The sequence below is a fragment of the Trachurus japonicus genome, chromosome 16 (genome assembly GCF_045865225.1).
Source record: "Trachurus japonicus isolate A0001 chromosome 16, Traja_1.0".
NCBI lineage: Eukaryota > Metazoa > Chordata > Actinopteri > Carangiformes > Carangidae > Trachurus > Trachurus japonicus.
This window is the reverse complement of record NC_140922.1, coordinates 615,661-631,751: the sequence shown is the minus strand read 5'-3', so window position 1 is coordinate 631,751 and position 16,091 is coordinate 615,661. Positions and strand designations below refer to the sequence as shown.

At 41.9% G+C, this 16,091-nt stretch overlaps 1 protein-coding gene across 5 annotated transcripts in view; it reads left to right on the top strand.

Moving 5' to 3' along the window:
* The window catches only part of cdk14 (cyclin dependent kinase 14), a 213,205-nt gene that overhangs the window by 66,538 nt on the left and 130,576 nt on the right, over nt 1–16,091 (top strand). Inside the window, exon 1 of one of the 5 annotated variants that reach the window (XM_085803395.1) lies at nt 3,758–3,987. The exons of 3 other annotated variants lie outside the window; for them this stretch is intronic. The gene's annotated coding sequence lies outside the window, so the exon portion shown is untranslated. Of the gene's footprint in view, nt 1–3,757; nt 4,010–16,091 lie in introns of those variants that run through there. One more of the 5 variants, XM_085803394.1, reaches the window with a different exon arrangement.

Genomic DNA, 16,091 nt, shown 5'->3' with positions numbered 1-16,091 from the left:
GGAGGACTCTGAAACTTCTTCCAGCCCTTAGTCAACATGAGGGTGAGTAGATAATGAGCGAAATATCATTCTAGGGTGAACTATCCCTTTAAATGTGCCGCTGTTTTGGGTGAATGACGTCAAGTGCGACCTGGAGGTGTTAACCACTTGTGTGCCAAAGCCAAAGTAGTGGCTTTTTAAAAATATAATTAATTGTTACTCAAACCTGTCCAAAAACACTGTTTTATCGAAGCATCAACATAAGATAACCGTAGTTTGAGGATGTGATCTTAAAAAAAAAAAAAATAAATAAAATTTTTTTTTTTTTTTTTTTTTGAAAATTAATATTCGGGGCTAATTAAAAAACATCCGGGGCTTTAGCCCCGAATGTTTTAGCCTAGGGACGCCACTGCCTGATATATGCTGCGTTCAAGACAACTCGGAAGTTGTAAAAAAACAAGCTCCGAGTTGTAAAAAATGAATTGAATGGCGTCGAACTTGGAAATTTCAGGTCGGAAACTCGGGTCATATCAGAGCTCCGACTTTCCGACTTGACGTCACGACAACATTAAAACATGGCAGCCCTCGTCTTAAAGCAGAAGTAAGCGATATTTTTGTGTTAAAAAATTAAATAGTTATATCTTCCCACAGCAATCACTTACATAGAGTGTTTGGACTGAAACACGGGTCTGTCAGTCACTCTGCTCTGCTCTGAGCCGAGGAGAAAACTTTTCTCGTATCCTACAAGTTTTATCCAATGAGGAGAGAGAACGGCATGAAGGGCTGTGTGTGCAGCCAAGGGATGCGCCTGAATGTGGTGACGTAGGGACGAGGACCAATAGATCCATGACGAGGGTGGGGGCTGCTAACTCCATCGGCTGACAAGACGTTATGGTGCGTTCAAGGCAACTCGTAACTCGTAACTCGTGTTTTTCCGACCTGTGAAGTCATACCAGTTTGATCTGGTACGAGTTCACGGGTCGGAAGTTACAAGTGGCCGTTATAGTGACTTTCACAGGTAAAACAGGTTGGAAAAACACGAGTGGGTTGCCTGGAACACTACAAAGTTGTAAGTCGTGACTTGAAGCTGTAATATGCCTGGAACGCAGCATTAGCCAAAACGACCGGATCGCTTACTTCTGCTTTACACGGTTAGAATTTATACATTTTAAGTTATTTGTTGAGGTTTGAATGCTTATTTTTATGTATTATTGCAGTAGCCTTTATGAAATACGTTTATATTAAGCTGTGATTGTTGTATGGTAATTGATACCCTCGTATGTGACGAAAATAACATTTAATGGTTATCGAGGCTATAACATTATATGTGCACTCATCTGCGGCGTCTCCTCCGCCAAAACAAACATAATTTTTCGTATTCAGCTATGAGCCACAATATGCCAAACTTTCTTCAGGTATCCATGTTTTTTTTCTTCCAAGTTCCTGCAGCGTGAATGCAATGATGTCGGAAGTCGGAAATGTCCAAGTTGGGAATTCCGACCTCCGAGTTGTTATGAATGCAGCAATAGTCTGTAGACATCATCATCATCATCCAACTTTTTCACACGGTCTGGTGTTAAAAATTGCAAAAATCTGCAATATTGAAGAATCAAATCTGCACCCAAAAAATTGTAAAAGAATCAAATTGGGAGAAAAGCATATCATCCCAGCCCTAGTGTTTGGTTTGTTGTGACATCACAATGTTACAGGAAGTCCTGACGGCTGGTTTTAAGGCTCAGTTTCTGAATACAGGCTGTGTGCATTTCTCTGGACTGAGGCTTTGATACTTTAACAGTATTAATATAGAACCTAGAGCTGCTTTATAATCACACTACACATCGCACCATGGGACCTATAAAAAGCTAATATTAGATGTATTGTATCTGTGTGCACGTCAGTAGAACCCATGGGGGGGGTCAATGGGTTTGCTGTTCCTTTGTAATTACTGTGTACAATTTAGGGTTGTCACGAGAACCGATACTTTGTTATCAAGTCGATGCCAACATGTAAAAACTACATGGTACCTGCTTTTTTTCAGTATTGTGAGTACCGGATATACAACTTCGCCGTCGACGGGTCGTGTCGATTCCTGTCGGGACAGATGCAGAGAGTAAACGCACATGAGTCCAAGCACAGTTGAGCTGGCGGTCCGTTTGTTTTGTGATCGCGGCCGGACTTCGAGCCGCTCCAACTGCCCTATGTGGGCGCAACATGTTTGAGTTCATGTAAACGTGACGTGCCACGTGTCTTTTTTCTAATCAGTCTAGTCAGTCGTCATGGAAACATGACTCTCTGCCAGTAGTGCGGCATTCGGGGCATTATGTTGCTGCCAGCTCTTTAAATTCTGTGCAGTTTGAGATGTTGAATCAAGAAAGTTTGATGTGAAACAGTTGTAGCAGGCCTTGTGAATTTAGAAGCACGTGGGTTATGTTTTTTTTTTTTTAATCGTGGTATCAAATAAGTATTGAGAATCATGGAAATTCACTGGTATAGGTATCAACTACTGAAATTCTGGTATTGTGACAAGCCTAGTATAATTTGAACATTGTAGGGCTGCCCCCGACCAAAGATTTTGTTGGTCGACCAGTATGGCGATTAGTCGACTAATCGACCCCCTCCCTCCCCCGAGGAGAAAAAAAAAATCCAGTGTTGCCCCCGGCTTTCTTTTTTTGCCCGCGGTCAGGTTAAGAATTAATTAATTAATGCTCGTGACTCTGACCGTTTATCACCAATAAACACAGTAGATGAGGAGGGTAAAAAGTTACTGAGCTCAGGCTGTGTGACTGGTGGGGGGTGGAGTCCGTGGGGTGGAGCGGTGCGGGTCTCTGACTGCAGCGGGGACAATCATGGATCCATGGTGAACGCTGTGGGACGGGACCGGGGCTCAGACAGCACACGCTAATGGTTGAAAACAGCGGTGATACAAGAGAGACTGCCGTGCCGTGTACAAAAAAAACAACAACAAAAAAGTGTCACGTCACGCCTTCAAAATAATAAGCCCCATAGCCTTTTATAGACAATTCAGGCATTGATTTTGACTTCATTTTTACAAGACACAGCTCCAAATGTTTTTTTTCTTTTCCTGCGACCAATCGACCTATGAAATTTTGGTCGGCTAATGATTTTTTGGTTGACCAGTGCTTGGTTGACTATTTGGGGGCAGCCCTAGAACGTTGTATAGTGAGACTTCCCAAAACTTATCCTAAGCTGTTTTGTAACATTACTGATTAGAGGTCTGGTACACCAAAGGGTGTAGGCATATTACATGTTTCTCTTGAAGCTGTTTGAAAGTCATGAGCATGCTGGTAAAGAGGCTGCTGCTGGAAAAATAAGATGTTACTGAATGTGGCACAGTTCTAAAGTGGGGTTTGAGATAATTAGGAGGCATAATACAGGTATACGTGTCTGTCTGTATTTCCCTTATCTCGTGGCATCAACTGTTTCCAACCTTTCATCCAGAGCAGCTCGTGGTTATTGAGCTCAGCAGAGCTTATATTAGATTCACATACATTCATGCTGTGGTTGCATCACTGTAGCCTCAGCTGCTAGCTGCCACTGCTGCTGCTGCTGCAGACACTGCTCGCTTCCTTAAACTCCTCTGGGCTGTACCATTTCAGCTGAGCGGGGTCCTCCAGGGTTTCAGAATGCCCTCGTAGGCAGACTTTTTCTCTCCCATCTGCTGCATCGCACCCATTCCTAAGCCCCCCCCCCCTCCTCCTCCTCTTGTCCCTCAGGAGCCATGAGCTCACAGTCTGTTAGGGCTGTTGGCCAGAAACAACACAGCTTCTTAATACCCTCCACCGCCTCGGATTTCTCTCTCCCCCCCCTCCTCTGCTTATAGTACAATCTCATCATTTCCAGCTTGTGAAGGGAGCGGAAGAGAGGGAAGAGAGAGAGTGAGGAAGAGAGAGAGAGAAGGAGGGAGGGTGGGAGGGAGATGTTTTGAGCTGGTTTGCAGGGAGAGAGGTTGGCCTGAATGCGTTCTGTCTGCTCTTCAGAGACATCCAGGTGAGCTGTTTCCTTCTGGAAGGTAAGAGACAAACTGAGATTGGTGCCTTTTTTTTTTTTGTCATGCATCCCATATCGTTCCCCCGCCACCCCCGTCTGCTATTGCTTCGAATGCATTGGTGAGTGTGTATGTGTGTGTGTGCGGTTGAGCAGGAATAGTATTCCCCAGACACAGCACACTCACATGTAACACTGTACGAGGCAGTGTGCCGACGGCAGATGTGCAGACATGTCGGCATATGTGCTGCAGATATGTGCATGGATTCTCTGTGTTGTGCTTTATTTATTTATTTGTGTGCATATGTGTGGGTGTGTGTGTGTGTGTGTGTGTGTGCGGTGTGGTGAGTTCTCTTGCTAGCATGACAGCTTAAGAGTGGATGGCTCACCTGAGTCTCAGTGGGGAGGATGTGACGAGAGACTGTGGGAATAGGAAGGAAGTAGAGGGAACAGGGAGAAGGTAGTGTGTGTGCGTGTGTGTGTGTGTGTGTGTGTGTTTTCTGCAGTTTTTGCAACAAAGTGTGTGTTGCCTCCTGCCTGAAAAACGTCAGCACCCCCCTCCCCCCCCCCACCACCACCACCACTACCACTACCACTACCACCATCTCTCTCTGTGCTAATAGGTAGCATTTCCGTTGTGGTGGTGAAATGATGTTTAGTGGACTAATGGATGGGATGTTATGCTGCATTTTCGCTCACTCTTCCAATAATATGCTGTCCCACTCTGGGCAATTTTTGCAACACGCTAGCTCGTTTTCCAGTCCAGAGGGATGGAATGTGGGCACTGTGGGGAGGACGAGAGAGAGAGAGAGAGACAGGGACAGGCCATTTACCATCTGTGGCAGCGCTTCGTGTACGCATAGCAAGGCTTTCTGCAGGGCCATATGCAGCTCCTTGGGAAGACAGCAGGCCAAGCTGTTTGGGAAAAAAAAAGAAAGAAGGAAGGAGGAAGGAGGGCTAGCACCGGAGGATGTCAGGAGTTTGACAGAGGAGAAGTGTGTGTAAATCTAGATTAGTGTCCTCTTCATGGAGGGACAAAGGCTGGTTCTGGGTGAGCATCGACTCCAAGAGGTGTTATCGTCCTGTTGAGACTGGTTATCTTTGTTTTATCTGTTCCTACAAACACGTTATCGTGTTTCGAGGCGGCTAACATTATGGTCTGTAAATGCTCAGTCAGTAATGGATAATTTACAGTTCTTTACTTCACAGTTGCAAGTTTGTGCCAAGTGTTGTTCAACTCCATCTAGGAGCAGCCGTGTAGCTGCTGGCAGCAGGACAGTGTTGTTTCCTCTCGATATCTGACATATAGAGTTGCGGAGATGGAAGTAAGAGTCAGACTTTGGGACACATGGCATTTCATGGTGTTGTGCTCTTGTAGAATTCATTTGCTGGACTGGCTCAGCACCATTAAATTCACCCAATGGGGAAAAAATGGGCCATCTAGTTGAGGTATAATGTTTGGATTCATATCTAGAACACCTAGTTTTAATAGTTGTTTGTGCAGGTCAGAAGGAGTTGGGAGAATAAACAGGTCACGTCTGTGTTGAAAAAAACTAGTTCCAACCTTTTTTGACTCATGACAAAAACCCATTTGTACTGTAGTAAGAACTTTTCAAGGATCCCAAGAACCATCCCAAGAGCTTCAGACTTTGACCTGTGTTTGATGACCAGACTGCAGTCAGACGTCTCTTAAGCCAGAACAGTCCTCTCTCTCTGATGGTGACTGAAGTCGTTGACTTTATGTTAGTGAATGTCTTTCTCTGTTGCAGTGGTTATAAACCCTTACTGTATGGATTTTTTTAAAAGCTTCTAGCTCTGGATTTGAATCACCACCTTGTTGTTATCTTGTCCTTCATGTGCTACACCCTCTAAGGCTTTTGTTGTACCCATGTTTTTACTAATATTACTAATACCTGAGCATTAAATAAAGCCAGTGTGCTGCCAGTCCTCAGGGTAGGGGGTCAGGGCTTACAGCATTGTTCCAGTCTAACAGCAGACACAATGCTCTTATTCAGATACAAGTCCCTGGAGACGGAGTGTGTGGCGTGCGGTGTGTGATTCATATCAAGTGGCTACCAGATGAAGGTGTTTGCTTAAGTGGCACTCGTGTTAATGAGTCAGCGGTAAATACCCAATTAGATGTGAAATCCACATCCGTATTGTTATGCTGATTTCATGTGGACTGGGTGGCCTTGGTGTTATAAAACAGCTCAACATGACACAAGACAATAACATTGAAATGTCTGGTTTATGAGCTCTGTCTGCAGCACAACAGACTAATGGCTGTCCAACATAATATTAATTATTAGTCAGGCTTGTGTCATTGCTGTAGGGATTGTCAGGTGATCCAGCAGTGAGGCGGATGGCGGTGAAATCGTATGATCTTTACAAGATGAACCATTGACTTCTCACATTCATGTTCCCTTCAGGCTTTGGAAGACACTTCCTGAAGATGAATCCAAAGTCAGCATAGTGATCTATGAGGTTTTTGCTAGCAGTCACAGTGATTATGACGGGAGCAAAGGGGAAAGTACAGTGACAAAGATCTCCCAGTTGTTATTATAATCAGTTCAGTTAGCTAACTTCTGAAATTGTTGATCATTATCAAAAAGAACATTGTGGGAAAAGGATAATTGTTTCAGCTGGACCACCAGAGTAGAAAGAGGACGACCCTGTGATTGAAAAGTATGGGATGCTGAACTTGTTTCCTGCTAGTGGAGAAGCATCAAATCAGGCTGAAGTAATGAGAAGTTATTTGGATGTTTTTCCAGCTTAACGTTGTGTCGAGGAGCTGTAATGAATTCTCAGAATAGGAGCTGTCTTATGGGAGACAGAGTGAGAAAAACGCCACCAGCACTTCTGCATTAGAACAAAGGGTTGGAAAAGTTGCTCTGTTTGGTGAAATGTTTTCCTTACGTTGCCGTGCTCCTATAGGTTCCACAGCCTGACAGGAGATGTGGAAGATGATGATCAAAGGCAGGGGGGGTTTGTTGGGGGTTGTTCAAGAGAGAAGCCGATGGGGTGGAGTCTGAAGAGGCCATGGCCATTCTCTTGAGTAATTGTGTGCCTTCCTGAAGCCAGGGCTTCTGGGAAGTCACCCAGGTTAGTCATTTTATATGCCTGTGTTTTCTGTTCTCCAGCATCTTAATCAAAGGCAGTGGCAGCCTGTGCTAATCAGGAGGTAGACGATCTGGCAGAGCAGCAAACTGGCCACAACGCTTCCTCCTCCAAACACTCTGCTGGACCTCAGAAAAACCTTCTTCAGGAAGTTCTTCTGATAGAAGCTCTTTGGTTTTGGTGCTGTGCTTGGAATCTGAGGTGCTCTTACTCGTGGGGACATTTTGTATGGCTCTACAATCAGTAACACAGTTAGAAATGCAGAGAATGGGGGATGGAACTATGTAAGCTTAGCCCTCATCAGGGCCGTTGTATGGAGAAAGGTGATGATAATTCTAGGGGCCCAGCGGCCAGTAGGGCCCACAAAAACCCCAGTAGTCTAATCTTTGAATGACTGAATTATTCTGCACAAGACCCTGACTGATACTCATAGTAATGCTGCATTAGCATCGAAACAAAGTAGGCTAAATAAAAAATGATAATACATACGTAGTCTATGAAAAAAAAGTGGAAAAGTCAGGGGCCAGGGGCCCACTTTAGTATACTTTCAGGGGGCCCAGAATTCCTAGCAACGGCCCTGGTCAGAGTCACAGTCCAGTTTGTGTAACAGCCTATAGTTTCACAATAACATCTCACTGTAAAACAGAGCAATTCACAGAAGAAGCCACTAGACTCTGGACCAACAGCTCTTAGGGGAAACCCTTGGTCCATCAGCTTCACAATAAGGAAGTGGCCCCCTGTGCCATTACAAATTAACACCCAATCTAATTGGAAAATTCATGACTAATTATGTCTATTATCTTCTCCTGTGAAGAGCTCAACAGAAGATGCTTACTCATTAGGAATGCTAGATGTCTGTTATCTCTTTCTGAATAATTTGAGGTTACTGTTGCATCTCAGAATATTTCTATGCTACCTTTTTTTTTGTTGGAGCTTTATTTTCCTTCATAATATTTGTCTCATTAGATCAGTGTTGTATTCAAACTTAACTCCTTGTAAAAAATAAAATAAAATAAAATCAGTCATGCCTCGAAATTCACACAAAGCCAACACAAAATCATGTTGTGTTGTGGCTGTGAAATGTAAATGTTCTAATAAGAAACAGTAGAGACAAGGTGAGAAAAGAACTTGTGGTCACGTCCTGTCCCTGTGGGTTTCAGCTCTGAGTAGGCCTACGTTCTCTCCAACACAAGAAGGGAATGTGAGCATGGATAATGATTATGATTCGTTCACTCCACAGTCACAGAAATACATATTGGGCACATTTCTCACTTCTTCTGAACATTCTGGCATTAAAATGTCATCAGACAGATCAGGACAACGTGTGTGACACTGTCACCATGAGATCTGGCCACATGGTGTGGGTGTAGAGCTGCTGGGTGTTTCATGCTCCACCACTGTTATTGATTAGCCTAACGTAAATAAAATCTGATCACTAAAGTGTCTTTCATGTAGAGAGGTGTAAGGTGTATTGATTAATTTCTAAGAACTTTTGTCTGCCAGCTGCTGGAAGCCTCTGAGCTACAGCAAATTACACTGTAAAGATTTTCGCCGTGAATTTACAATAAATTATTGGATAAATTTTGCATGACTTTCACAATAAGGTTACTGTGAAATATACTCACAGCAATTTACTGTAATTTTATACCTGTGATATTACAATGCATTGTTGTAAAAGCACAGCTGTATACTGTAACTTCACAGCTTCAATGACAAAGCAATTACTGTGATATTACAGTACATTACTGGGGAATTACAACCTTTTGCTGTACATCATTACAACAAGGCCCTGTACTTTTACAGTGTGTACTGTAAATGTAATGCACAAGTTCATAGTAATTTATTGTGAATTTACAATGTATACTGTGGAAGTCATATAAGTAATGCAGACAAAGTTTCAATTTACTGTTAGCCCAATGGCATATTTATTTACAAATAAAACATACATACATACAGTAAATGCCAAGATATTCAAGAATTCAAGAAATTCAACAGTTATAAACTTTCCAAAGCCATCTTAAAGGGATAGTTTACCCAAAATTGAAATTTCACTCATTATCTACTCACCCTCATGTGGACTAAGGGCAGGGAGAAGTTTCAGAATTATCCGTGGCTTCTCTGAGTTACAGGGGGTCTCGACGTAGCAGTGCATGTCATGGATACCACTTTTCTTCGTAACAAAAAGACACACCAAAAAACATCCAAATACCTCCATGCTGCTCGTATGTAATGTCCGTCTTGTATTGAAGCCCCGAAATGCGAAATTGTCCCCAAAAAAATTTAATAAGTCTATTCTTCAAGCTTGTTTGTAGCGGAAGCTCCTCTTCCTGGTCCATCAAATTTGGACGAACCAGGATCTGTCCTCTTCGAGAGAAGAAGAGCTTCTAGAAGCTTCCGCTACAAAACAAGCTTGAAGAATAGACTTATTTAACTTATTCAATACAGACGGACATTACATACGAGCAGCATGGAGGTATCTGGATGTTTTTTGGTGTGTCTTTTTGTTACGAAGACAGTTGGTATCCATTTGCAACCGTCATATGGACATGCACTGCTACGCCGAGACCCCCTGTAACTCAGAGAAGCCACGGAGGACTCTGAAACTTCTCCCAACCCTTAGTCCACATGAGGGTGAGTAGATAATGAGTGAAATTTCAATTTTGGGTGAACTATCCCTTTAAAATACAGAGAAATTGTACAGAAACGTGGAATTCACTACCTAGCTGTGTCACAATAACAGTAAGAGGATAGGAATGAGGCCTACATGGCAAAATACGAGAAGGGAGAGAGCAATGAAGGGATGTCAGAAAGGGGTAGTTTCCTCAAAAGGGTGCTCACATAAGGGTTCATTGTTGTCCACTTCTTGGTCTTTGGTCCACTTCTTCCTCGATGTCCAAGAAGCACCTGTTAACAAGCAAACATAGTTTCAGTTTTAAATAGACTTATGTATTGCAGGCAGCATTTGTCAAGGCATTTTCCCATATCACACCCTAATAGACTTATAATCCAAACTTGTTGGATCTCCTTTGATCATTCCGAAAAACTAACCACATATTGGGATCTAAACGGTTACTTGCATGAAAAACATCAAGATTGCTGATCACTGAATTAGAAACCTATACTATAATATGAATTACAAGATCAAATCTGATCTTTATACAATACCTTTAGTGACTGTCCAGCGACAGGATACTCAAGGTTGAAGATGCAATAGCTGCTGAAGAAAGCAGGGTGGGCCCATCACATGTCCCTCGATGGATATCAGCCATCCAGAGGGCTTCATCATGTCACCTGAAATGAACCGATAAAACATCATGTGTTATGAGCACTTTGAGATCTGTTTCAAATATAAAGTGCTCCACAAATGTTCATTGTGGCCATGTAAATTCCTAGAATCAAAATAAAATACTGAGTTAGAAATGTGGATAACAGATCCAAGAAACTTTACCTTGATTGATCAAGGAGGCGGTGGTGGGGAGTTCTGCAGTATTGATGTCCATGGCAGTGGCACATGGCTGTAAAATAGTAAACACACCATAGCAGATATTTAACATTAAATATTGTTCATTGGTCAGAGGTTTCATACAAGGTAATACATGGCGTCTAATGTAATCACTTATTTTCCATTTTAATAATATTTTGAATTAAAAAAATCTTACATCAGCTTCAAGCATTAAATTCTCCTTCGGCTTTTTGAAGTCCGACATTAGGAGCAGCAGGATGCAGGCAGACTCGTCAGGGTCTGGATCACAGCAGGCCACAACATCTCGGATCTGGGGGACATCGACGTCCGTCAGGGCCGTGGTGGTGTCATTTGAATGTAAAAACATTGACATGACCAAGTAGGGGAAAATAAAAAATGTAAAATTAATTTCACACATATACTGTATATCAGAAAATGTTCTAGCTGGTATGGGATCGATACGGCCGAGGTGTCCCACTTTCTTCAAAAAAAGCCCAAACCCAACTATATGATCAAATGTTGAGTCATTATGACCTTTAGCCTATAATCTTAACACATTAACGCTTTATACGGTTCAGCAAAAGCATGATGTACGGCAGCTAACGTTAGTAGTTGGGTAGCATTAATGAAAAGACAGCTATTAGCAAATGCTATGAGACAACCTTTCGGGCACTTGCTTAAAAAAATATGAAATGTGTCATGCAATATACGTTCATTTGAAAGTAAAAAACCCATAACATTGGAGTTATGCATGCAGCTCACCTTCTCCATTCAGTCCAGAAGAGAAAATGGCATCTTCAGGTTCAGTTGGTTCAGTGCGTCGGTTAGGTGTCATGTGACCATGGAATATTTGAAAAAAACAATATTTTACTGTGATAAAACTGTTGAATGCTGTGAAATCCTTGCATGTTTTTACGGTGTTGCTGTGACATTACAGACCTTGTTGTGATATAACAGGAGTTTTTTTATTGCAGTATTTAACTGTAAAATAACAGTTAAAATCTGTAAAATCACAGGATTCTGTAGTTTTTACAGGTATTCATCGGGAAATTACAGGAAAACTTAATTACAACAAGTTACTGTAAAATAATACTGTTAATTATTGTGAAATCCTTGTAATTTCTAACAGTGTAGTTAATTAATGAAGACAGAACACATCCCTCCATTCATCTCAAGACCTGACTCAGTCTGCTACACTTCAAAGCTACAGTTTCATCTGTTAGTAGGGGTGGGAGAAAAAATCGATTCACATAAATATCGCCATATCTTTTTTGACGATTTTTAAATCAATTTTTTAATTTTAAATTTTTTTGAATATTGTGCAATGTGCATTTGTTAGCCTTTTTACATACAGAGAGTACAGGTTTTGAAAAGGGTTTAAGTTCACTTTATAATGGAGTATGTTAATTTATAGGCTCCTACAGTATTTGTGTGCAGATAAATGTTAAAAATGCAGACTAAAAATCGAGAGAATCGGCAATATCGTAGAATCGCAATTTAAATCGTAGAAGAATCGAATCGGGAGAAAAGCATATCGTCCCAGCCCTATCTGTTAGCCTGTTAGCTTAGCTGGAGCTCTGCAGCTTCTCCTCTGACTGGATGTTTCCAGTATGGCTTCATTTGCTTCAGTCAGTGTTAGTAAATGTATGTTAGTAAATGTATGTAAACCGATAGGAGCAGTTACATAAGCTTTGAAAAGACCCACAGCTTAACCTGGCACCTGCACTACAGGTGTTCTCTGGTTCATTAGCAAACAGCAGTGTTCCTCTGCATGTGAAAGACAAAACCATGACAAATGAAGTGACCAGTGAGTCTAAAGGAAGATGGGAGCTTGTATTTTGGTCAATATACCAAATGTTTTACACCATTTCACTGATGATGATTTGCTGTCTGGGTTAGTTGTGTTGTCTGCAGTGGACCAAGGTGCACGCTGCTGTAAGAAGAGCCTCTATCTGGGGCATCAGTGGCTGTGGGATATTTTACTCCACCACATATGATAATTAAAACTCATCCACAGTGTCTTAAGGCTGGTGTTCAAAAACAGCAGCAGAATACTAAAAGGCAGTTATACATTTTATTTTGCTGGTGCACTTAATGAGAGTGACTTGCAGTGAGGAGTCACATTGGCTTTGACAACAGGCCAATAGAACTCAAGGATATGGGGTATAGAGGATAAGTAGGTGGGTGTGCCAAAAAAGAAATTACAATATTTCATCAGAAAATGACCCCTGAAATATATAAAACCTTGCACATTAATTAATCATGTACTTGTGTGGAGACACAGTTTGTCATCACAATAAGTAGGGCTGCTGGATTATGGCAAAAAATCATACTAAGTTAATTTGTTCTGGAGACGCCATGTGTTAACTTAAAGGGATAGTGGCATTTTTTTTTAAAGTGGGGTTGTATGATATACAAATAGCCCCTAAAAAAAAATACACAGTTCCATTGTTCGCTGTGATATAATTTTTTCCAGCCCTTCAAAGTGCAGGAAAAACGCAGTTTTTATTTGGACCTAACCAACTCACGTATCCCTCCGCCCAGGGTTAGCGCCCGCTGATCAGCAGTTGGTTAGGTCCAAATAAAAACAGTGTTTTTCCTGCACTTTAAGGGGCTGGAAAAAAATATATTATAGCGAACAATGGAACTGTGTATTTTTTTTTCAGGTAAAACCTCTTTTAGGCCACGACAATAAGCCGTTTCTTTGGGTCTGTTCAAAACACTGTATGTTGTAAATCTCTGGGCAGGGCTATGGGCTGGTGTTGCTAACAGGAGGAGTGCAGAGAGTCTTCTACTGCAATCAAAGTACTTAGGGGCTATTTGTAGATCATACAACCCCACTTTAAAAAGAATGCTACTATCCCTTTAACAAAAAAAAAATTACTGAAGTGGAGAATTTGAGCTCCTTTCAGCTAATTGTTTTGGTGTTACTGTCCACCACCTCTCTGTTATGGTTCAGTCACAGCTCTCACCACTGATTTCAGCTCAGGCAGCTGTGGCTGAGGAGGTAGAGTGGGTTGTCCACTGATGCTCCGATCGATCGGCCGCCCATCATTATCGGCCGATTGGGACCCTTTTTTTCTTGCCGTTATAAAACACACGCTGCTACAGCTGTGCAGCTACAGCTGTGCAGCCACGTCCACTGTGCTCTGGCTCAGCTGATCGTTGCTCAGATGGAGGTTAGATCTTCACATATCTTCAGCTGCAGGTGAGGCAAACAGCTGGATTTGGAAAGGAAATTTTATTTTATTTCATATATTAAAATATTTTCCATATGTCTTGATCCATCAAATGGAACTGGTTTTGTGTTGCCATGTAATATTGGCTTGTTCTTGACAGAGCATGTAATGTTTACTTAAGTTTTTTAACACAAATACAAAGTTGTTTGTAGCTACTTAAAGATCTTGATTGTATTTCCAGTACAAATGGTTTTACTTCTTTAAGTGGTGCACAAGGCTAGATCGTAAATACAGGACATGGAGGATTATTATACTCCCATACATTCTGTGATTGATGATCGGTATCAGTATCAGTAGATTTATGATTCCTGTGATTGGTAATTGGATCTGGCCCAAAAAATGCGGATCACAGCATCCCTATTGTCCACCAATCAGGAGGTCTGTGGTTCGACCCCTGGCTCCTTTATTCCACATGTTGTAGTCTTCTTGGACAAGACACTCAACAAAACAATACTGCAGATGTGTCACTGGTGTGTGTATGTGTAGGGTAAAACACTGCATGAATGTGTGTGAATGTGACTCGTAGTGTAGACTAGAAAGGTCTAGTCCACCTAGCAGCTATAGCAACCCCTTAGTGCCACCTGCAGCATCACAAAGGTTAAAAAGAAAGTTGTTTGCCATGGTGGAACACTGCAGGACATTGAACCAATGCTGTGAATCTGTCCAATATTCATCAGAGACAGTTGAGTTTCCACTACTCCATATGTGTTAGCCTTATTTTCATTATCACTGGTCAAAGATGTAGCAGATAGAACTCCCTCTGACCTCAGAGTATTCAGTGCATGGTTTCTTCACGTTCACCCATCTCTGGCCAAGGCATCGCACAAAACAATGCTGTGTTTGAGGAGGCACCGGCTATTTTTAGTGCAGACACACACACATGCACAAATTTATCTGCCACTGAAAAAAACACCGAAACAAAGGATTTTACTCTCCAGACAGTGTAGGCTGAAAGAGAGGAGGATGAGGTGTGTTTTTCCAGTGGCTCCTCTGGTGTATCGTCTCACTATCATGATGAGGCCGAGGCAAGCCGATAGCCAGGCTTTGTCCGTGTGAAAGGAAATGCGTTCGCCCAGCGGGTGAGCCCCTGAACAGGACCAAGTTAACACAGCCGATAGCCTTGAGTTAGCAGAGCACATAAGTAGCCTTTATGGCTGATTAGTCTTTTATGGCCTCTGTGGTTCTTGTCATCATTCAAGCTAATGTCATCAGTAACTACTTCTCTGGAGATAGTTGCATTATCCCGGGCCTGCCCACTGTGATGCTGCCCACTTTTTCCATTAGCCATTTGTATGACAACTACAAGATAAATCTTAAGTTGTCCCTGTGGGGGCGAATGGAGGCTCAGTGGCGCAGCACAGAATACATGATAGATAGGAAAACAGTGCAGTTTATCACAGTTTGTTTATGTGAGTTCTTGTGTACATTGGAGGAGGGTGGGGGTGATTAAAGAGGCTGACGATGCGGCCGATCGATATGGTGTGATTGTATCTGAGCTGAGATTTTCCTCTGTTTGTGGGGCATTCCCATTGTGGTAAGAGGAGGGGCTGGTGTCTGCTGCCACAGACCTTCCCATCACCCCAGACCAGGAGGCATAGTCACTCTGACTGGTTTTGTTTCAGAGGCTTGTGCTTTTTATGTGAAGATATTTTTAAAAATTTTTTTTTACATTTTATATATTATCTGCATTAGGCCTGTAACGATACACCAATGTCACGATTCGATTCGTATCTCGATTTCTGACCCACGGTTCGATACACGATTCGATTCAATTCGAATTTTATTAAGGTTAAAAAAAGAAGAGATTTTGATAGCAAAAACTGGATTATTTATTATAACAACAATATATAATATTAACAATTATAACTAGGGCTACCCCCAAATGGTCAACCAAGCACTGGTCGACCATGGTTGAATTATTCAATTCAATTCAATTCAATTTTATTTATCAAGCGCATTTCATGCACAGGGCAAACTCAATGCACTTTACAATAGTTAAGCAATTATAATACAATGCAATTTAGCCGACCAAAATCTCATTGGTCTATTCTTTAAAAAAAAAAAAAACAGCCGTTGGGTGTGTCGCGGTTCTGCCATTTCATTGGCGACACAGGTTTGTGTCTTAGAGTGTCGCGGTTTTGGTTTCGACACGTGTATCGTTACAGGCCTAATCTGCATTCATCAGATTTTCCTGCAAATTGAAAATCACTGCTTGCTAAAATTTTTAGCAATAGAATGGTAACTATCAAACCACAAACTCCTGAGGAAAAAACTCTAAGTGATCCACT